This window comes from Thalassophryne amazonica, chromosome 10 (genome assembly GCF_902500255.1).
Source record: "Thalassophryne amazonica chromosome 10, fThaAma1.1, whole genome shotgun sequence".
In the NCBI taxonomy this organism is placed as follows: Eukaryota; Metazoa; Chordata; class Actinopteri; order Batrachoidiformes; family Batrachoididae; genus Thalassophryne; species Thalassophryne amazonica.
This window is the reverse complement of record NC_047112.1, coordinates 85,163,960-85,188,506: the sequence shown is the minus strand read 5'-3', so window position 1 is coordinate 85,188,506 and position 24,547 is coordinate 85,163,960. Positions and strand designations below refer to the sequence as shown.

Genomic DNA, 24,547 nt, shown 5'->3' with positions numbered 1-24,547 from the left:
CTGCCACACACACACACAGACCACCAACGTCATTATCGGCAGCAAAGGTGATTCAGGCAAGCAATAAAGAGTAGCAAGTAAAAATACATAAAATTCAATTAAACTCCTCAAAGCTGCCCATCATTTAAAGACAAAGTATTTGCAAAGAATTCAATGACATTATCGTTCAGTACACCAACAGTCCACCAACAATCCCGTTTCTTCTTCTCTTTCAGCTATTGTGTGGTTAAAAACGGAGTTCTGTAAAATTTTGAGAAAAAAAAAATTACACCTGAAACCTGAACACAGAGAAATAAAGTATAAGTAAATTAGGGTCTAATTCTCCCTACTACATATATGAAAAATCAGCACAGAATGCATTGCATCATCACCACCCAGTTTTATTAGCTGAAAAAATGCACTTCTGCATTAATGCAGTGAAAATTTTAACTTAGCATTAATTGTAAATATTTTGATCATTTACTGTTACTTTCACATGCAGTACCTCCAAAGTCTGTTGTCATGGAGGAGCGTGAAAATTTCAGGAATATAAGCTGAAAAAATGTCTCGCTGTAAGGGGTGATCCCTGCAGGGTAAAACTACACCAGGAGCTGGTGAGTCTCACAGAGAAAGCTACACAAGTTTATCCGATTTAGGATAAGTGTGACCACAAAGAGTCGGAGAGAAAGCGATGGCAGGTGATGACAGCTTATGGCTGTGTTCGTGATCTCAACTGGAAAGCTGTGATGCGGACACAGGACTTGAAACACCTACCAGCCGTTCGTGTTAGCAATGTGAATGCTTACCTGCTTATTGACTGTTGACGGACAAAACAATCCAGCAACACAAATATGGCATAATATTTACTGACTGTCATGTAGTATTTGTAGACCTTGGAAGTATCGAAGGGGACAATGACTTGTTTACATACATGTGAGGTCAGATTGTAAGGTTCTGCTAGTAGCTCATAAAATTGTTCACGGACTGGCACCTCCCTACTTAGCTGACCTAATTAAACCTTATGTACCGGCCTGGACTCTGTGTTCTCAGGGTGCAGGACTACTTTGTGTCCCTCTGGTGAATAAAAAGTCTGCGGGTCACAGAGCTTTCTCTTATCGTGCCCCTGTTCTGTGGAATGATCTCCCTGCATCAATAAAAAAGTCAGATTCTGTAGAGACTTTCAAGTCCAGACTTAAGACGCACTTATTTTCCCTTTCGTATGGCTAGCATACTGGCATAGTATGTTACTATGGTTTTTACCCTTTTAAATTCATGTTATTAGGAAAAGGAGTCGACCGTGGCCTCAACTTAATCTAAAATTCTGGGTCTTTTAGTGAAGCTTAGGGCGAGTGGCTAGCAATCACCTTAGTATTTATTTTGTTTTTCTTGTTGTTTAATGCTGACAAATTATACTGTGAAGCCGTGTGAAACCGGAGTGTGCCAGACAGCAGAACGATATTCTACGTGGCTGCTCTGTGCAAACACCGGAGAATCCAAATCAGTGGGATGCGGTTGTGCTTCAGGGTATGTATTTATTACTACTTTGTTTGTGCTTTGTGAATACATCACAGGTTACACATGAGTCAAAGTGGGAAATACGTTTGTCGGCCAACCTCGAAAAATTCCTGCAAAAACAAACATTTGTCCCCCTAGGTGAGGTTTATACATATAACATGATTTATTAAGGTCAAAAAGAAATTTAGTGACTTCTGATAGTGTCTACATTTTTTGACTTTTAAAAATTGGCAATTTATTGTGGCTGGCAGACTGTTACAGTGCTGCACAGAAACAAAAAATATATATTGTTAACGTCAGGCATATTTAAATTGATTTCATGCTTGTTTCTTTAAGAATAAATGTCCCCATGTATAATAGGAAGACCAAAAACAGATGCGACTATGTGGGACATTACGACTGTGTGCAAAGGACGCACAGTGCTTGAACAAGCTTGTGCGCTGAGTATTACAACAAAAAACATATAAACGCGGTCTCCTGTTTTGGACATTTGGTTCTTGTTTGGCCTGTGGTGTTTTGGCAGACTGGTGGGTGGTTGTGGTCCCTACGAGTGAAACGCACAGAGAACAGTGTGCACAGTTCTCTGTGCGTTCCACGGGCAGAGAGCATCATGATTGTTCACCGGTTTGCTGGAAATAGCAGATTTTTTTTTCTTTCTTCTTTTATTGCAGGATCGTGAACACATTTATGTGTAACAAAGCACACGTCGCATACTGATTGTGAATGGACTTCTGATTGCCCCATTATCAGAGGACAACAGGACGGGTCACGGCAAGAAATGATTTCAAAGAAGGTCACGGATATCAGGAAATTGTCATTTATGGTGAGAAATAATATAATCAGTTTTAAAAACAGATTAGACAAACCCTGGAGAAATAATGATAGAAATTATAATATAGACAACATTAGACAAATCAATAAAATATGCTGCTATCTGGGTACTGAGTTGTCTTCCATGTATATTAGCTCTGGATAAAGGTGTCCCTTTCATCTGTGTCCAGTAACCAGTAAAGTGGCTGATTTGATTTAATTTCATTTTGTCTATGTCACATTATCACCTGCTATCAATTGCATATTTACTCTGAGTAAATCACCCACAAAACCCTTTTCATGCTAATACACACATGTTTGGTTGACCCATGCAATTTAGATCTCATTGTCTGGGAGCTTAGTAAATCAAGCCCTCTGCCTATTTTAATACTACTTACTATGATTTAGCCTAGTTCCAGTTTGCCAACTTGCTCTCCAATCAGCCCCCAGCCTGAAGCGGCTCAAAGGATGTGGAATTTCAAAGAACACACTCGATATAGTAAACTCGAAATCTGACTGGTTAAAGATAATGACGATCCATAAACCGCTATCCCACTTGTTTTAACAGCAATGGGATTTACTTGAAGTTTTGAAGGCTTCATTGTACATTTTTCACCCAGAGACAGCAGGTGCAAATCTGATTGGATAAAATTCAAGCACACTTCTATATGAGCTGATGTGGAAGCAGCCCCGCCCCCTTCTATTTCTTTATGGTTGAAAGATCTCACGTTTTTCTTAAAACTTGAAACAAAATCAAGTTTCGTGTTAGAGGGAGGGCTGATGGGTTTCTGAAAGTGTGGCAACCATGTATTTTTTTTATCTTAGATCTCTGAAAAATATTGGCTCTGCTTGAAATGATTCTCACGGGAGCATGTTTTTTTTTTTAAATTAGATTAGATTAGATAGAACTTTATTCATCCCTTGGCAAGGCTCCCTCAGTGAAATTGAGGTTCCAGCAGCATTGGTCAGTAGCACACAGGATAAAAAGCACACAGAGTATCAAAAGTAAAAATAAAAACCATCCATCCATCCATCCGTTTTCTTCCGCTTTATCCGGAGTCGGGTCGCAGGGGCAGCAGCTCAAGCAAAGCAGCCCAGACCTCCCGATCCACACACACACCTCCCCCAGCTCCTCCGGGGGAACCCCAAGGCGTTCCCAAGCCAGCCGAGAGATGTAGTCCCTCCAGCGTGTCCTTGGTCTTCCCCCGGGCCTCCTCCCAGTGGGACGTGCCCGGAACACCTCTCCAGCGAGGCATCCCGGGGGCATCCGGAAAAGATGCCCGAGCCACCTCAACTGATTCCTTTCGACGTGGAGGAGCAGCAGCTTGACTCCGAGCTCCTCCCGAGTGACCGAGCTCCTCACCCTATCTCTAAGGGAGCGCCCAGCCACCCTGCGGAGGAAACTCATCTCGGCCGCTTGTACTCGCGATCTCGTTCTTTCGGTCATGAGCCAAATCTCATGACCATAGGTGAGGATCGGAATGTAGATCGATCGGTAAATCGAGAGCTTTGCCCCCCTACTCAGCTCCCCCTCTAGCTGCCACCTTATCATGGTGGGGGAGTTTGCGTACCCGGATGATCCTAGGAGCTATGTTGTCGGGGGCTTTGTGCTCCCTGTAGGGTCTCCAAGGCAAACAGGTCCTAGGTGACGGGTCAGACTACGGGCAGTTCAGAACCTCCATGACCAGTAAAAGATCAAGGACCGAGACGTCGCCCGGTATGGCGGAGCCGGGGTCCCACCCTGGAGCCAGGCCTGGGGTTGGGGCTCGCGAGCGAGCGCCTGGTGGTCGGGCCTTAGCCCATGTGGCCTGGCCGGGCTCAGCCCGAAAGAGTGACGTGGGCCTGCCCTCCTGTGGGTTCACCACCTGCAGAGGGGGCCATGGGGGTCGGGTGCAAAGAGGATTGGGTGGCGGTCGAGGGCGGGTGGCCCGGCGGCCCGGTCCATGCTCACAGCCCCTGGCTGTTGGGACGTGGAAAAATAAAAACAATTTACTAAATGTAAATACAAATATAACTACCAGAAATAAGGCCCGCTGCTGGTTAACTGATTACTACTGTTCCTCTCCTTCCTGTCCTCTGTCTTCCTGTTACTCCTCCTCCCCCTGAGTGAGGAATTGTACAGCCTGATTGCCTGTTTCAGTCTGTTGGTCCTGCACTTGGGAAGGAGCAGACTGTGACTGAAGAGGCTCCTCTGGTTGCTGATGACGGTGTGCAGAGGGTGACTGGCATCGTCCATATTGTTCAGCAGTTTGTCAAGTGTTCTCTTCTCTGCCACCATCACCAGCTTCATGCCAACCACAGAGCCAGCCCGCATGATCAGTTTGTTCAGCCTGGATGTGTCCTTATTATTATTATTATTATTATTATTATTATTGTTATTATTATTGTTTATTTTAATTGTTATTATCTTGGAGGGCCGATGGTTGGAATATTGGTGTTGGGTATTTGTGAAGGTTCAGGTTGTGGCAGATGTGTATGTATTTTGATTGCACTTTCATTAGGGTTGCACTTTGCATGTGATGTGCAGGTGTTTTGTGTTTTGATTAAAATATATAAATACATGTTTAAATGATAAATAAAAAATACATGTAAAATACATGTCACATGAATAACATTAAATATATTACAAATATATTACAATATTAAATTCTGAAAATAAATTTCCTCAGTCTGACAGTATGTAGGCCAGCACAGAACAGCCCACTTCTGGTTATTAATAAGTTGGTGTATGTGTGTGGGTGCACACTCCTGTATGCACGACAGGTAAACACAAAATGGAGGAAAAATACATACAAAAGGGGAAAAATACATGGCATGGGATAACGTGCTATTTGTGATAATGTTGAACAAAACCTCAAATGTCATTGTTTCTGTCCCGGAGCCCATAGGCTACTTATTTTCTTCTTACATCTCAATGCTTTGAAAGGTCATCTGTGCCCGAGTGCTCTTCCTTTACACTGATTGTGCTCTGTGTATTTGTGTCCTTATGCAGTGAAAAACACACGCACACACGTTCATAGAGATGAGTACATGCATGATGAGTACACATAAACGCACCGCAGAGGTACAGGCTGCCAAAATCTGAACCGGGCGGCCGACAACAGTCGCAACACAGTAAAAAGGCCAATGAACTCCACTGCTGATTTTAATACTACTTAAGACTTTATACAGTGTAGCTGCACACCTTTCAGAGTTAAATTAACACTGTCCATGTTATGTGTCGGACGCAGCTCGGAGAACCGACCAGCGTTTGAAGGACCCAGTATGAAATAAGCAGAGCACGGTACAAAGGCTAACTGAATTTAATACATAACAGTGATACAAAATACAACAAAAGAAAGTGCGGTCTGGTGTGGTGCGCTCCCAGCAGCGCTAACGGTCCGGAGCCAGAAGCTGTTCGGACCCAAGGACCCCGCCAACACCCCCCAGGTGGCCGCAACAAACCGAGTCTGTGAAAGAAGGAACCATTATGTGAGTCCACACTCTACACACAGAGAGACCACTTAAAGGTGTACAAACAGCAAACACTTCCTGGCTTGATTACTAATCAGCTTCCCAACCTGCAGGCATGGAACATCCAGTTCACAAAACTCCACTGCAGTGGAAGCCGATACATGACTAACATACAGCTCAATATAATAAAGGTGTGAGGGACACCACATTTACTGACTGTATAAATGTTAGTCACAAAATCTAACGTACCTCAGGAAGTGTGCTGACGAGCGTGAGACCTCACCCCCTCCTCTTTCACAGACCGTGCATCAAACCCTGGACGTTCTCTGCATCCACTGATGATGAGATGGCTCCCGAGACGACGATCTCACCCGTCTGGTCACAAGGTCGAGTCTCTGGCAAATACACACTGTATACTCCAGTCTTAAATGCCACCATGTTCCAATCCATATAGATGCACCTCAGCTGTGAGTCCTGACGAGCCGCAGGTGATCAGGGTGAGGTCCTGATAACCTCAGCAACACAGCCACTCAGTCCCAAATGCAAGCCACCTGGAAGGAGAAACAAAGGACAGAAACAAAAAGGCAGCCAGGCCCCCCCAGCCATATAACAGTCCAAAGAGGTAAATATTCAAAACTCAGCCAAAGATCAATTCTGAATTTTCAACACTACACAGGGCACTTTGGCAATGTTTCGATTTAAACTGGAATCGTTGGGGATGTTACAGACAAATCCAGACAGCAAACAAAGACAGGACGTCTGAAAGTGTCAGTTTGTTGTTGGCACATTGTAATTACAGATAATGAAAATGATCATTTAGGATACATGACTGGCAGCATGTGAGTCAAATTTTGTTGTACTATTATGGTTCAGAGAAAGTACTGCATTTGAGCCTGGCCCAAAAATATACACTCACAGGCCACTTTATTAGGTACACCCTTGCTAGTACTAGGTTTGACTCCCTTTAATTCTTAATGGCAGAGATTCAAATAGATGTTGGAAATGTTCCTCAGAGATGTCGATCCATATTGATATGATGGCATCACGCAGTCTGCCCATTCTCCTTTGACCTCTGACATCAACAAGGCATTTTTATCCACACAACTGCCGCTCACTGGATATCTTCTCTTGGTCGGACCATTCTCTGTAAACCCTAGAGACGGTTGTGTGTGGAAAATCCCAGCAGATCAGTAGTTTCTGAAACACTCAGACCAGCCTGTCTGGTGCCAATAACCATGTATTGTGTATTTAAAATTCTATTTCTATTTATCTATTTTCTTTCCTCTCCTACTTGCTATTTTGCACTGAGCACATTGAACAAATGCAATTTCCCCGTAGGATTAATAGAGCATTTTGATTCTGATTGTGATTTTTTCCCCATTTTGATGTTCAGTTTGAACTTCAGCGAGTCGTCTTCACCACGTCTACATGCCTAAATGCACTGAGTTGGTGCCGTCCCTTATGGAAAAGATATACATAAATTTCTATCTGTTCTGTCTGGAACTTGTAAGTAATGCATGTGACAGTCAAACCAGATTTAAGATCCTTAGTAAATTTGTACAATATGTAGCTTATGTTAATTGGGAACTTAAAAGAACAATATATCACAGTAATTCCACACATAGAATCCTTAATAGATATGTGCAATATCAAACTGGGACTTATAAGCACAACACTTATCAAACATAAAGATTTATTACTGGAACTGATGTAATTTATTGTAAGTTTTTTCTATTTCTTTTCCCTATGGGATGTGATTGGCTGATTAGCTATTTGTGCTAACAAGCATTTGAATAGATGTGAATAGTAACAAAGCTGGTAGATGTGAATTCAACACTTGATTTTGCTCCCATCTTCTTGAAGTGAAGTAAGAGATGTCATGAAAAATGATGCCAATAAAACGGCATAGAGGTGTTGGTTCACAAACAAAATATGACTTATATGCACACAAATGGCTTATTTCTCTCAAATTTCACAAATTTGTTGAAATCCATGTTTGAGGGGAGCACAACATTTTTGCCAAGATGAACCGTCCATCTGTTTTTAGGCACTGATTGACAGTGTGCTTTCACACAGGGCTACAGATATCGTATACGTTTTTGGGGAAGGTGGGAGGACAGAATACCAGTCAGTAAACCATTTACCTCAGACAGTGTGATGCATCTCTCCAAAAGAACTGATCAGATTATTGATAGGGGCCTGTGGAATGTGGGTCCAGTCCTCTTCAATGGCTGTTCAAAGTTGCTGAATACTGGCAAGATTTGGAACTTGCTGTCATCAATCCAAAATATCTCAAACATGCTCAGTAGGTGACATGTTTGGTGAGTTTCCGACATGTGGCCATGCATGATTATGTTGCAAAATGAGATCATGGCGGCTGATGAATCGCATTAACAGCAAGCCTCAGGACATCACGATATCTATGTGCATTCAAATTGTCATCAATATAAAATGCATGTTGTGACAAAAAGTGAGCTGAACCAAAAGGCGACGTTCTTGATCTACTGGTCAATCTTCATTCCTACTCTCACCTATGGTCATGAGGGTTGGGTCATGACTGGAAGAACTAGATCGCAGGTACAAGCGGCCGAAATGGGTTACCTTAGGAGGGTGGCTGGTGTCTCCCTTAGAGATAAGGTGAGAACCTCTGTCATCCGTGAGGAGCTCGGAGTGGAGCAGCTGCTCGGAGTGGAGCGGCTGCTCCTTCGTGTTGAAAGGAGCCAGCTGAGGTGGTTCAAGCATCTGGTAAGGATGCCTCCTGGCCCATCCCTAGGGAGGTGTTCCAAGGACATCCAGCTGGGAGGAGACCCCAGGGAAGATCCAGGACTAGGTGGAGAGATTATATCGCCACACTGGCCTAGGAACGCCTTGGGATCCCCCAGTCAAAGTTGGTTAATGTGTCCCGGGAAAGGAAAGTTTGGGTCCCCTGCTGGAGCTGTTGCCCCTGCGACCTGATCCCAGATAAACAGTTGAAGATGTATCTATGTATGTATGTATGTTTTAAATCCATGTGTTCACTGTCTGTAACTCATGCGCGCCCATACCGTAACCTGCCACCATCATGGGCCGCTCAGTTCACAACGTTAATATCAGCAAACAGCTCATCCACTCACTTTGTGTGCCATCTGCCCGCTTCATCTGGTAAGAAATAACTTCTTTAAGGGTCACGTGTCCATGTGCTCAGAGAAGTCAGTTGCCAAGACAAACTAAAGTCAAGTCAGGACCCCTATGAGGATGACAGTCACTCAAATGACCTTCCCTGAGATGGTTTTCGGACAATTTGTAGAAGGTGTATGTGGCCATACTGGGCCAGTGTGAATATATGTGGTCTGCAGTTGTGAGACAGTTGCATGTACTTCCAAATTTTCTGAAACCACACTGGTGGTGGCTTATGGTAGTGAAACAAATGTTCAGCTCACAGGCAACAGCTTCAGTGAACATTATTGCAGTCAGGATGTCAATTCCACAATAAACTCACCCAAGTCATCACGCTTTAAGGCGAAGGGCGCATTTTCACCCAACATCAACATGTGATGAGTCGAGTGCCCTCATTGCATCACTGTGTGATGCGCGGGGAAATGCTATCCATAAACCTAACCTTAGCCATGACCTTAACCATAACCAAAATGTAGATGAATGTTCCCTAATGTTGTAGAAGTGAAACAGATCGCTCTGTGTGCTGTCAGAGAGAAATGACGCCACTGTCAAAAAACCTGTTTCATCACCCTTCGTGAAATGGCGCAATGGGGCTACTGAACTCAGCGCATCATGATAGAAAGTGGCACTGGCCAAGCATAAAAATGTGATGGGTTGGAAGTGAGAATGTACAGGCACAACCCTGTGACATTTGGTTGTGTGAGAGTAAGTTAGAGTAAGTTTTTACTGTAACAGTCCAAGGGCACATCTGTGCAATAATCATGCTGCTTAATCAGCATCTTGGTATGTCACACCTGGCAGGCGGATGGATTATCTGGGCAAAGGTGAAGTGCTCACTAACATGGATGTATAATAAATTTGTTTGTGTAGAACTGAAGTATGTGCATACACATTGCTAGGCAGATGAGATACTGTGTATGTATGTAAATATGTCTGTCAACAAAGTCTCAGAGATTATGTTTTCATCCCTGTTTGTTTGTCTGTTTGTGAATAGCCTGGACCCCACAATTTTTCATATATTGTTTTGAATTTCTTATTACTGAGGACTCATATCCTCCTGATAGGCAAGAACTGATTCAATTTTCAATGTCATAGGTCAATGTCAGGAAAAATCTTGAAAAATTGGAAAAATCCCTATCTTTAACATTGATTGAATTTTCAAAAATTCATTGTCAAAAAAGATCAAATTTCTTTCATAACAGAAAGTGTTATCCTTTACCAACTGACAAAGTTTGATCTGGATCTACAGATTTTGTGGCCTTTTAAATTTAACATTGAAAACCCCATTTAATGTATATTTGACATTACATCTTAATCAAACATGCCCCAATCACTCTCATATTTGAAAGTGAGGTGCAGACTGGCACTCACTATCACCTGACAAAGTTTGATCTGGATCTGTTCTGGATTGTGCCCATTTGAATTTAATATTGAAAAGCCCATTTGCTGTACATTTTGCATTATATCTCAATCAAAAGTGTCTCAGTCACTCTCATTTTTTCTGTTATGGATTTAACTACACCATCAAAATTGGATGGAGGTTCCAATTTTATGCCTGTTTTTCTTCCAGTTATTACTCAGAAACCAAGTGCCAAAGGCAATGACAAATTGTGTACAATAGAGATAACCAATGTTCTGTGAAAATTATCTGAAAAGAATTCAGAAACCAAAAACGTTTGAAAAAAAACCTGACAACACCACAAAAAAACCTTTGATTTAAGTGCATGAACTAAATACATACTCCTGACATTTGATCACATCTAATTTAGCTTATGAAAAGTTACTTCTAACAGGACTTTGACCTTGAATTTTTTTTCCAAGGTCAAGATTTGTGGAATTGGAAACTAGTGTTGGCGGAACGAGCGTGGTGCTCTAGTTTACTGTGGAATTATGAAAGCTAGTTATCAAATGAACTCTTTTTAAAATAGCTTGTCTTTCAGTATACTGATTTGAAGGTACTTTAGTTTGACATTTAAAAGAAAGAGTTTTTTGTGTTTGTGTGTTGGTTTTGGTAGCTTTACAGTTCTCCCAGTCGTTCACTCTATAGTTTTGTCCTGTGTGGAGTTTTAAGATTTAACAATACCAACACAAACACAAAGGTCACTCAGACATTTTAGTGAAAAGAAACAGTGAAACTAATAAACTGGGGCCACAGACTGTTTCCATCACAGGGGAAATCCTGCTGGCTGAACAGCCTATGACTGGAGTAAGATGAGAGGGCAGAAAGAGGAGGAAACGATAACAGAAAATACAAAGACACAGGGTGCTGGGGGGGTGCAAATGGACAACATTTGGGATTCGATCCAGAAGGGAAAATTGTGCAGAATGGAGGGAGTGATGGAGGTGAAAGTCAGGACAGGCAGGAGACAGGGACGGAATAACAAAAGAGTTCAGAGGAAACATTTTTTAATTACTTATGGAAGTAAAGACTAAAAGACAGTTTATGTCAAAAAGCACCAACTCAGGTCAGGATGCAGCTGATCAGGAACACAGTCATGAAAAAAAAATGTGTGTGTGAATGTGACTTGAACTCTGAAATCAAATTCATTCATTTTCTCCAAATAAGGGTCGGGGGGCCGGGGGGCAGGGGCTGGAGCCTATCCCAGCAGTCATAGGGTGTGAGGCGGGGTACAACCTGAACAGGATGCCAGTCTATTGCATGGCCACATATAGAAAAACAAATTCATTCACACGCGCACACACGCCTACACTTTATATTGGCCTACAGCCAATTTAAAGTATCTAATTCATATAACCTGCACATCTTTGAGACCAAAAAAAAAAAAGAGTTTAAATGAAAAGTGGAGCAAATGAAGTATACTTATGAACGCTTGAAATGATGGATTTTAACAAACAAACAAAAACCTCTGGATTAAATGTTACTATATCATATGACATATAGGCCACTGCTTATCAGAGTTGTGTGTGTGTGTGTGTGTGTGTGTGTGTGTGTGTGTGTGTGTGTGTGTGTGTGTGTGTGTGTGTGTGTGTGTGTGTGTGTGTGTGTGTGTATATATACCTACATTCTTCAAATGAATGTGCCCCATTTTTAGGGCCCAAAAGCAGTTTAATAACTGTATATTTTTCATGACTCGTATGTACTGTCTGCTTTAACTTTCATTTTTGCTTCCCTGTCTCACTTCCTGTTTTATTCTTGTAGTCTCTCTCTGTGTTTGTTTTCATTCACTTTATATCCGCGCCTGCGCACACCTGTTTGTTATTTAAGAACTAGTCTTCCTGGTGTATTTAAACCCATTTCTGATGTTCCCCAGAGCCACTACATGTTACGATTCCTTGTAGCTTACTCACGTTTATATCTCCTAGTGATTCCTTGAGGCCGACCAGTGTTTGTGCTATTTAACCTCACCAGCCCCTGTGGATTAGTTTGCACAGTTTAACTGCCTAAACTCTGAGTTGATCTATATGCCTGTCTTTTAGAAACTGCCCTTTGTCACAATGACTAATCCTCTTAGTTTTGACCACTGGCCTGTATTCTGGAAATGCCTCTGATTAATCCCTCACTGACACCTCTGCTATGCTGACTGGTTCACTGTGTTTCACTTAAAAACAAACCTTTAAAAAAAAAAAAAAACTTTGGACTCAACTTGCTGTCTGTTCTCTGCGCTGGGGTCAAGAGTACATCCAGATCTGTGACAATAATAGATGTGTGTTATTATTTCATTGACTGTTAAAGATTTAAAAAGTCAATAATTGATTTCAAGTCTCATATATCATTTGGAGACCAGTTAAATTAATCATTAAGAAATAGCACAACAAGAGTACAGTATGGTACATATGACTAAAGCAAGCAATCTCCAAACACTCGGTGCAAAGCAGTGCACAGTGCAATGCACGTCTATTTGATAGTAGTTGTCATTTTAACACCTAGCATCTACGTTGTGTAAATACCATGTATAAATGTGCTCATTTATGCATGTTGGTCTTAAAATTAGTGCAGCCCAGTGCCTTATTACATTACTATTGATTGAAAGTAGAAAGTGATTGTGCCATAGACCAACAAAAATATAGTCTAAAGTCTCTAGCAACATTTGTGTGTTGTGTACAACACACAAAATTCAGACATGCTGACATAAGCTGGTTTTTAGAAGAAATGGGATCACGTCTATATTACACTTTAAAAAAATGAATAAGTGAATAAGGAAACAGAGTATTAGTCTAAAAAATGAAGTCAATACGTCACTAAATAAGAAAATTGGACAACATTCTTACTTTTGTCTCGTAGCGACTTATGCTGTGATTTGGCACCATATAAAGAAATATAACGCAATGCTAAAATGCCCTCGGCCGTATGAGCATAAAAATAGGAAACAGAATGTGACATTTTGACCTCTTAAAATGGGTCAAGGATAGCCATCTTTGAACTTGTCCAAGGCCTGTCTCCCAAGAATGTTCCCTGTGAATTTGAAGACTCTGGGAGATAGGAAAAAACAGGTTGGACTCCCTATGACCTTGACATTCTTAAATTGTCAACAAGGTGTTGGAAACATTTTTCATATTTTTGTCCTTGTTGACTTTGTAGCATGAAGGGCCTTTCCCACCGAATGCGCAAACACAGCGCGCATTGCTCTAAAACCCATTATTTTCAATGACAAGCATCTCAAAAGAGTTTTGCAGTGCAACACACAAAAACTGAGTTTGTGCGATGCTCCACCATGAACACGTACTGTCGCTTGATGTCAAACTCACCGCAGTCGAAGTTCAACTCAGTCCACCTTTCACTGCTGTTCACTGATGTAGCTTCACACGTCCAGTAGAAATAAGGCATCAGACCAAAACACAGAAGATGACAGAGTACAGAAATGTGCATCAGAAGAACATCAGAATTGCTAATTTATACACAGCAGTTTTCTAAAGAAAATCCTTACAAATGTTTTTAACCCATCCATCCATCCATCCATTTTGTTCCGCTTTATCCGGAGTCGGGTCGCAGGGGCAGCAGCTCAAGCAAAGCCGCCCAGACCTCCCGATCCACACACACCTCCCCCAGCTCCTCCGGGGGAACCCCAAGGCATTCCCAAGCCAGCCAAGAGATGTAGTCCCTCCAGCTTGTCCTGGGTCTTCCCCGGGGCCTCCTCCCAATGGGACGTGCCCGGAACACCTCTCCAGCGAGGCATCTAGGGGGCATCCAGAAAAGATGCCTGAGCCACCTCAACTGACTCCTTTCGATGTGGAGGAGCAGCGGCTCGACTCCGAGTTCCTCCCGAGTGACTGAGCTCCTCACCCTATCTCTAAGGGAGCACCTAGCCACCCTGCGGAGGAAACTCATCTCGGCCGCTTGTACTCGTGATCTCGTTCTTTCGGTCATGAGCCAAATCTCATGACCATAGGTGAGGATCGGAACGTAGATCGATCGGTAAATCGAGAGCTTTGCCCCCCCTACTCAGCTCTCTCTTCACCACGCATCACTGTAGATGCTGCACCGATCCGTCTATCAATCTCACGCTCCATCCATCCCTCACTCGTGAACAAGTCCCAGAGATACTTAAACTCCTCCACTTGAGGCAAGGACACTCCACCGACCTGAAGAGGGCAAAGCACCTTTTTCCAGTCGAGAACCATGGCCTCGGATTTGGAGGTGCTGATTTTCATCCCGGACGCTTTACACTTGGCTGCAAACCGCCCCAGTACACGCTGAAGGTCCTGATTTGACGAAGCCAACAGAACCACATCGTCCGCAAACAGCAGAGACGAGATTCTGTGGTTCCCAAACCAGAACCCCTCTACACCCTGGCTGCGCCTAGAAATTCTGTCCATAAAAATAATGAACAGAACAGGTGACAAAGGGCAGCCCTGGCAGAGGCCAACGTGCACTGGAAACAGTGAGGTTAAAAACAATTAACCTCAAGATTAATTTCTGATTACTGTAAATTTGAAGTTAAAACTGCTTCTTACATAAGAAAACTTGGAATTAATATATTATAAGTAAAAATAAGATTCTTTAGAAATATTTGATGTTCATCTGTAAATTAAAACCATAACTTGTCCGTTGTTATAATTTCAGATGAAATAATTTCTTGATTAACATGATAAGGAACCTTGGACATTTATTTTTAGACAAATAAAATATCATGAAAAATAATGTGTACTTTTTTGTCTGGTAGATTCATTCATTCATTCATGTTTGCATTTCAACTAGCAAAAAAGACACCGTAAATAAATATTTATTATAAACACAACAGGTTATGATGCAACAATAACTGCTGTGTGTCTGTTAATTAGGATTTCTCAATGTGATACAAACCTCATGATGAAATAATTTTTTAATTGAGTCATTTCAACATTTAATTACATCCCATTGACTATGTGATTGCTTTTAATGTTGTAATCAAGACAAAGTAATTACTAAAATATGAATTTGTCTATTCTAGTAATTGTGAATGCTTATTGTGAATTATGCGCAACAGGGGCAGGGCTTCTTCTATCTGTGCAAGTGTCTTATTGACTGAACTTTGACTTCATGGACATGTTTAATGATTCATTCATTTAATGTTCAAACACAAAAGACCACACCTTTTTCAAATAATAAAATAGTTGCTCTTTAACGGCCTTTGCTTTGTTTAGAAGTGTAGCAGCAGGTGTTGGTTTTCAGAGATGACAGGTGAGCTGGACTAACAGGACATTTAATGAGATGAAGGTCTCCTCTGTAGCTTCACCCTCTTGGTGGAGGTTTTGGAGACACTTTCCTCACATTTTGAACAGCAGAGATGTTCTCTTCTTCCATCTGGACTTCAGATTTTGGTGTTCAGCTCCATCATTGGAGGCTTTGAAGTGCATCTGTATGTACAAGGTTCTCTGCACAGTAAATGATTAAATGCTACTGATGTGGGACAAGTGAATAAATATATTTCTTAAAATATCAAGAAACATGAAATAGTGCTGTACAATTTTTAAGGTCTGATTACTAGATAATTTTTTCATTTAAATTTTTTATTTTTTTTATGAAGTGATATAAAGTTGAGACTGTTCTTGTAGTCACAGCAGTAAATAAAAAAACTATTGTATAGATTTTGTAAAAATAAAATTAGATCAAACAATTTTCAAATATAAAACAATCAGCTCATCTGAGTGATTGATTCTGCAGCTAAAGGCTAAGCTAATGTTAGCGGATAAAACTTGTGAGTGCACTGATGCACTAATGTCACGTTTTATTTTCAGATTTCTCACTCACCTCAGACAAATTTGCAGAAGCTCTGTTGCTCAAACTGGGTATATATATATATATATATATATATATATATATATATATATATATATATATATATATATATATATATATATATATATATATATATATATATATATATATATATATATATATATATCCAAAAGTGAAGAATTTAGGATTGGGTGTAACTACTCAATCACACCAGCTGCTGTCTCTCTCTTTCTGACTGTGGGTCTCTGGCCGGGCCGGCCGCTTCAGCTCCGTCCTGCCTCATTCCAAACACACGATGAAAAAAGCTCCTCCGAGCAGGGTGATGTCCGTCACTCATTCGTCTGCTTTTTTGTTCATTAATCTTGTGGTTATGACTCACAAACTGTTTCATTTTTTAATTCCACTTTTGTCGGGAACACACGACCCTTCACAAGCATGGCGACTGCGAGACTTGCTCAGCCTCAGACACAGAAACATAAACTTCACCCCCATATGCATTTTGCACATGCGGAAGCAACAAAATGATCGCTGTGAAAGGCTCTTCACAGTTGCCACGCCATTACAGCTCCACCAGTTGTTGACACAGGGAAGGATGGATCCATGCTTTCATGTTATTTACACCAAATATTGACACTGCTATCTGAATGTTGAAGTGGAAATCAAGACTCATCAGACAAGAGTATGTTTTTCCAACATTCTATTGTCAGATTTTGGTGACCCAGTGCCCAATGAAGCCTCAATTTCCTGTTCTAAGATGACAGGAGTATAATATTCAGCTGCAGATGCCCATCTGTGTCTTCCTTATCTCAAACGTGTTTGGTTGTTCTAATCTGACCTCCGATAACAAGAATGTATTTTTGCTCAGAGAACCACCACTGACTGGATATTTCTTCTTTTTGGACTATTATTTTCAGACAGTGTGAAAGTACCTGTTGATCAGCAGTCACTGACATACTCAAACCACCCTGTCTGGTACCAACAGTTTGGGACGATACAGTGCATCAGGAAAGTATTCACAGCGCTTCACTTTTTTTCTGCATTTTTTTATGTTACAGCCTTATTCCAAAATGGATGAAATCAATTTTTTCCCTCAAAATTCTACTCACAACACCCCATAATGGCAACATGAAAAAATAGAATAACATGAATAGATAGATGATGGTGCCACACTGAAAGAATATTTAACAATCTGCAGAAAACCAAGTGTCAGCATGCCTCTAAACAATTTGTCCTTACGCTGCTTCCTCATATTTCTCTGAATAGTTACACAACAAACATAAAATTAATCACCTGTGAAGTAGGAAGGAAAGGAAAGGAAAGGAAGCATATCAAAAAATAGTGATCAGCACTATTATTAAAGTAGACCTGCATTGAAATAAATGTGGTCAGATTTCAGAAAGAAATAGCTGATATGTATTTATAAGACCCTTGTGAATGCAGTAAAGTAAATCTGGAAGCCCAAATTTGTAATTCAGCGGAGAAATCTTTGTTTAAAAATGACAAATTTGCAGCTAAAATTTAGCCCTCTGTGAAAACAGTTTGTACAGCCGTATCATTTCCATGACGTCAGGGACAAGACGACGCGCTCCCGCCTTCAGTCCGATCCCGCATTGAAATTGATTTTATCTGTTAGTAATGTTACTTATACATGTCCTGGTTTCAACATCCAAAAGTAAGCTGCAATGAATGTGAGATACAGATCTGTGTGCTCAGATAAGTAACGACATCGACAGCGGGCGCCGTTCTTCCTCTCCCGCTCTCTGCCTCCGCTGCGCTTATTAAGTCTGCGGGCTCGTTAACGAGCTCATTAACGAGCTCGTTAACCGCCGACGCGGGCCACTCACACCGCCCGTGTCTGCTTTGCAGCCGGTGTTGTGCCAGATTCAGCGCACAACACCGGCATCACCTCTCTGTCTACTGAATGGAGCTGCAGCACACTTGGCACAAGTCCTGAGATTACGCTCGCTGTTTTAATGCGAAGCGGCCGGTACAACCTGTTGCTGCAGGACAGACTTCTTGCGGCAAAATCCACAGCACCGCACGTCTCGGCAATCGGAGCCCCAGAGCTCCATGGATGCTGAGAGAGGTTTAAATATTTTAATGAATGGGATTCTTTGCGGGTCTCGCCTCCATATCCCGCGATGGTACCGGAGGCGAAAGACAGTAGATTTTCATTGCGACACCACTCAATCAAACGGGCGTATGAAAAAGTCCCCCAAAATAATTTTCAAGCACAAATAAAAGAAATGCTTACTCACCAAACGTGCCGCAAGACAATATGAAGTTTTAAAAAAAAGTAGATCTTTCCGTATAAGACAAGAAAAAGGTGCAGATGCAAACTGACGTAAATCCACAAATTACAGTTGCCCGCGCAATGCCTGCTGGGAGAGAGGGGTCTTCTCCGTGACATCTCGGCAGCGTCCATCATGAGAGGGACAGTTTTGCAGAGGGCTAAATGTTAGCTGTAAATTTGTCATTTTTAAATGAAGATTTCTCTGTTGAATGACAAATCTGGGCTTCCAGATTTACTTTACTACATTCAGAAGGATCTTATGTGTAAATGTAAGTAATTTTTGGTCCAAAGATCTGACTGCATTTATTTCAATGCAGGTCTACTTAATATTGATTACCTTTCTTATTAATTTGTGGGCATAGAGCAGGTAGCTCAGTAGGATAAGAAGTTGGCAACCAATATGTAGATCTGTATTCGATTCGAGTTTATGATACTTGTGTCCTTAACAAGACACTTTGTCTGCATTGTCTCCATCCACCCAACTGAAAATGGGTGTCATTGCATTGGCTGGGTAAGCAACCTGTGTCTGACTGGCATCCTATCCAAATCAAATCAAATATAATCAATTTTATTTATATAGCGCCAAATCACACAAACAGTTGCCCCAAGGTGCTTTATATTGTAAGGCAAAGCCATACAATAATTACGGAAAAAACTCCAATGGTCAAAACGGCCATGAGCAAAGCACTTGGCGACAGTGGGAAGGAAAAACTCCCTTTTAACAGGAAGAAACCTCCATCCATACACTGAAAAAAATGCTACTTTGGATCAACTTTAAAAATTGATGTAATTTGTTACAGCTATTTTTTTTAGTTTCTCTGGAACCACAATTTTCCATTAGACCAGTGTAAATAAGTACTTTGAATGAAGTGCACTGTGTTTCACTGTTTTCAGTGTCGACTGTCATCTGCTTCATTGACAGAATCAAGAGATAAGTATCAGCAGCACCACTGACTGAACGTGAGAGGGGCGCCGGCGCGTGCAACTGCGCAAAGAGAATTTTGAAATGTTCAAAAAAATCCGTCATGCATAAATGTCATGCTACATGCCATGATCTGCTCACAACACGATGTGCATAGTGAACATTGCAAGTGGTTGCATCAGCGGATTGCATCAGAGCACAGCTCGTCTGAAGGATTATAACGAGATGTTAAATCATAAACATACTTTGACAGCTGCACACAAGAAGAAAACAAAAATGCAACTGTTTTACCAAGCCATGACAATGTAAACATGACAAATAATTACCTTTTTAAATGGCTCCAAATGCATTCTCCAGCTCATTCAGCGCATGTGCGCTCACATGGGCACTGCTGGAGCAGTCCTCTGTGATTCAGGAAGTGATTAGAGCTGTTTTCAACGGACAACTTACAGAGAAAATGATTACTCTCCGCTACGAAATAATTATTTCATATACGAGGTCTGTCAATAAAGCAACGGTCCCTTTTTATTTTTTTCAAAACTATATGGATTTCATTCATATGTTTTTACGTCAGACATGCTTGAACCCTCGTGCGCATGCTTGAGTTTTTCCACGCCTGTCGGTGACGTCATTCGCCTGTGAGCACTCCTTGGTGGGAGGAGTCGTCCAGCCCCTCGTCGGAATTCCTTTGTCTGAGAAGTTGCTGAGAGACTGGCGCGTTGTTTGATCAAAATTTTTTCTAAACCTGTGAGACACATCGAAGTGGACACGGTTCGAAAAATTAGCTGGTTTTCAGTGAAAATTTTAAACGGCTGATGAGAGATTTTGAGGTGATTCTGTTGCTTAAGGACTTCCCACGGTGTGAGATGTCGCTCAGCGCTCTCAGCCGCCGTCGTCAGCCTGTTCAAGCTGAAAACCTCCACATTTCAGGCTCTATTGATCCAGGACGTTGTGAGAGAACAGAGAAGTTTCAGAAGAAGTCGGTTTCAGCATTTTACCCGGATATTCCACTGTTAAAGGAGATTTTTTTTAATGAAAGACGTGCGGACGGTTCCGCGCGTCGGGACGCAGCCGACGTGGTGCGGCGGCACAGGAAAAACACCTCCGTGTTGATAACCATTTGTAAAATCCAGGCGGCTTTTGATGGCTTTCAGTGGAGTGAGTATATGAGAAATTGTTTAACAGCAGGACATGTTCCAACTTGTCTTAAGGCTTTCAACAGAGGTGTTTTTCCTGTGGCGGAGCGACGCGCGGACCCGCCCGCACGTCTTTCATTAAAAAAATCTCCTTTAACAGCGGAATATCCGGATAAAATGCTGAAACCGACTTCTTCTGAAACGTCTCTGTTCTCTCACGACGTCCTGGATCACTAGAGCCTGAAATGTGGAGGTTTTCAGCTTGAACAGGCTGACGACGGTGGCTGAGAGCGCTAAGCGACGTCTCGCACCGTGGGAAGTCCTTAAAGCGACAGAATCACCTCAAATCTCTCATCAGCCGTTAAAATTTTCACTGAAAACCAGCTTAATTTTTCGAACCGTGTCCACTTCGATGTGTCTCACAGGTTTAGAAAAAAATTTTGATCAAACAACGCGCCAGTCTCTCAGCAACTTCTCAGACAAAGGAATTCCGACGAGGGGCTGGATGACTCCTCCCACAAGGAGTGCTCACAGGTGAATGACGTCACCGACAGGCGTGGAAAAACTCACGCATGCGCACGAGGGTTCAAGCATGTCTGACGTAAAAACATATGAATGAAATCCATATAGTTTTTGAAAAAAATAAAAAGGACCGTTACTTTATTGACAGCCCTCGTATGCAGCGTCTAGCGTAGAGCCCATGGCAGGCGGTGGAATAAACCACAGCATCCAGCTGGGAACACAGCGGGTGGGATCATCACGACGACGTGTGTGCAAGTGCGTGAATCAAAGCCATGCACGTCAGTGCACCTTTACTTCTTCATCCAGGGGTAAAATGCTAAAATAACGGAAAATACACAAAAAAAGTCATCCTATGTATACCCCAATTTGGTCTGTTCATAAACCATTCAAATAAATGACAAACTCGAGACCCCTTAACTCACCTAGCTAGAGCCAATCATATACTATTAATGGTCAAGATTGTAAAAACCAAGCAGAACATTAAGACAGCATTCACAGCTGTAAAAACTTAGGCCATGATAGCTTTTTATTACATGTCCTTCTTCATCCTCATTTGGTGTCTCCTGGGGAGCCAGCCAGCACCAAGAGACTGATTTACTTGTCTCACACTGTGGACATATTTAGACACGGTGTGGAGATAGTAGGCAGTAAAACTTGCAGGGCAACAGATGACCCAGACGGTGGGAGTGTGAGGAACTACAGGGGAAACAAGTAAGACAACCTGCTGCCATTAAACATTGGTGATTTCTGATCAGGCCAAGGGACAATGGACTGTACTAACTAATTACACACCCTGGCATCATACACAAATGGACTTGATCTTTATCAAGCTGAACACCATCTACAGATCTAACTGAACACTGTTTAAAGGTGCTCTGCAGAGTGTGTGGCTTTATAGTGCAAAATCCAAACGACCTTACAATTACCAAATTTGCATCTCCGAATCAAAAATCAGTGGACAAACACAATCTCACACACACACTCATCATTCAAAACCGCTTAGGTCCAATCAGGGTCGCGGGGGCTGGAGCCTATCCCAGCAGTCATAGAGCACGAGGCGTGGTACACTCTGGACAGGACACCACTCTGCCCAGGGCCACAACAGACAACAACACAGTCACACCCCATCGCACACCTATGGACAATTTAAAGATTACAACCACCTAACCCCCGATGTCTTGGATGTGGGGAGAAAACCAGAGCACCGGGAGGAAACCCACGCAAACACGGGGAGAACATGCAAATTCCACAACTCCACACAGCGAAAGGCCACAGGCAGGAAAATGAACCCATGACCTTCTCACTGTGAGGCAACAGTGGTAACCACTAAGCCACCGTGCTGCCAAACACAATCTATGACATTAAATTACCTGGATCATTATAGTGGAGTCTGCACCGCACTCAGGAACTCAGGGAAACTACCACATTTTGTGGGTGATAGAGTGGCACTGTGCACCCCCCCCGCCCCACCCCCCAGGTTTTATGAGGTTTTATGGTGCAAAAGCAATGCCTGAGGGAGTCCAGTTGCAGATGTATAGTACGTGGCAAGGAAGGGAGCTTCCCACCAGGGTTCCTACACAGTTTTTTATTTCAAATTCCATACCTTTTCCATGCTAGATTTTCCAGGTCTTGCAGCAGATTTTTGACACCATATTTGCCATCTGAATATAAATAACTGGAGGCTTATATTTATGTTAATTTGAAAATAAATTATTTTAAAATACAACTGTTATGTACAAGGGGAGATTGAGAGATTTTAGCCTGACCCAGAAAAAGATAGGACAATGCACCCAGTGAGTGAAAACTTCACACATTCTCGAGAATGTTGGTTTCTCAGAATGCAAAAGATGGAGAACTATGCCCTACTTTTTCTGGGCCAGGCTCAAAACCTCTCAATTGTCCCTTTGTTACATTATGACCATTTGCATTTCTATGTTGCTAAACAACTGTCCAAAGGATTGCAGCGGTACTTATACAAATTAATTAAAACCTGGGCTGTAGGATTGTGGATGTGTAAGGTCTGGGGCATGTTGAATCCCAATGTGCTTTGCACTGTTTTCCAGGTTGAACAATAAGTTTTTAACTCAACAATGTTATTGGCATGCAACAGGCTATGAAATGCAGCTTCTCTCATTGTGGTGAATGAGTCATAGGTGCAAGCCCTATCAGCAGTGACATCTACTGTATATAAAAACCCCACCAAGTTCAAATAGGCAGTGGAGTTCCATTCACACTTTAATAATCATACGTTGAAGGATAAAAAGTGCTGTGTGAACCACTGTAGGCATGAAGAGTCTGACCTGTGCTACCATGGCTCGGCTATACCCTCAAATTCATTGATTTTCTTTTCAGTGTCTGTTTCATCACTTCTTGTTCTTTAGCAGCCGAGCTGAATAGTATGTTTCAATTTTTCAACACATGCAAATATTCTTTCCATTGTATGAATGGAAAACATTCATTTTGTTTTATATGATACCGTAATAGATGATTTGATATTTTACTTAAAATCAGACAGGTTTTTCTCATTTAATTAGGCAAATTGTGAAAATAACTTGTCCAATTCTTCATGTGACAGAGCTTCAACAACCACTATAGTTGTCCCCACAAACACTATACCTGCTGGAGTTAGCTTCCTCATATCATGGAAGCATTTTGACGAGAAGCCAATGGTGCCATGCAATAGTGCAAAACGGAGGGGAGAAAAGTGCACTGACAATACCAAAAATGCATGTGAGTGACATCACCTATCTATTTAGATGTTACATAGAATAAAATAGAATATAATAGAACAGAACAGAACAGAATACTATATAAATAATGTTTATAAATGCAATGGTGTGTACCTCGTTGAAATGGAACATTTCATCTTTCACCTCGTGAAATATTCTTACCATTACACAAATGAAAAAAGATTCATTATGTGTTTTATATAACACCTGAAATAGATCCCATTTGATTTTGTATTAATTTATAAACTTGCATTTTGGTGTTTGTCACTGGTGCTTTGAGATCAAGAGGTTCCAAATAGTCCAACACAAACTTTAAATAGCAATCCAATCAATCCAAAATTGCTCTCAGTCAAGTTGCAAAAACAGTCAGACAGTTCACAAACAATCCAATCCAAAGTTCTGTCCATAGACTTCTTTGTGTACAGACTGCCATCTACTTTCTTCAGTCCAGCAAAAAATCGCAACCGAAATTTGTTGAGCTCTTCATCCGACAACTCTTCTACTTCAGCTAGAGACGTCCCAGCAAATACAGCAAATACATCTAGATGGTTTATGGCTTACTGGATTTGTTTTTTTGTTGGAAGAATGAGCACCAATAATCAATAAACCCGTTCAAATCGCAATCTGTCACCAAAACAAACCCCACAATGTTTGTTTTTAAACTAAGTGCCGTTGCTGTGTCAAAGGTTGCGTGAGTGCTAGTGTGAGTGTGCGATCCGTCAATGCTTGATTGCTGCATGCACGCAAAAGCATCATGTTTTTATGTTAAGGAGGTTGCGACTTGTAATGGGGCAAAATGTATGGAACCAAAATTGCACGGTAAATGGACTGCATTTAGACGCTCAAAGCACTTTA

The 24,547-nt window shown here is 41.7% G+C and overlaps 1 long non-coding RNA gene across 1 annotated transcript; it reads left to right on the top strand.

The window, feature by feature from the left end:
- Positions 1-1,610: 1,610 nt before the first annotated feature.
- On the top strand, positions 1,611-22,819 carry LOC117519105. The gene is made up of 3 exons (XR_004563177.1): positions 1,611-1,622; positions 17,906-17,908; positions 22,744-22,819. It is a non-coding gene; the product is annotated as an uncharacterized LOC117519105 (long non-coding RNA).
- Positions 22,820-24,547: the final 1,728 nt, after the last annotated feature.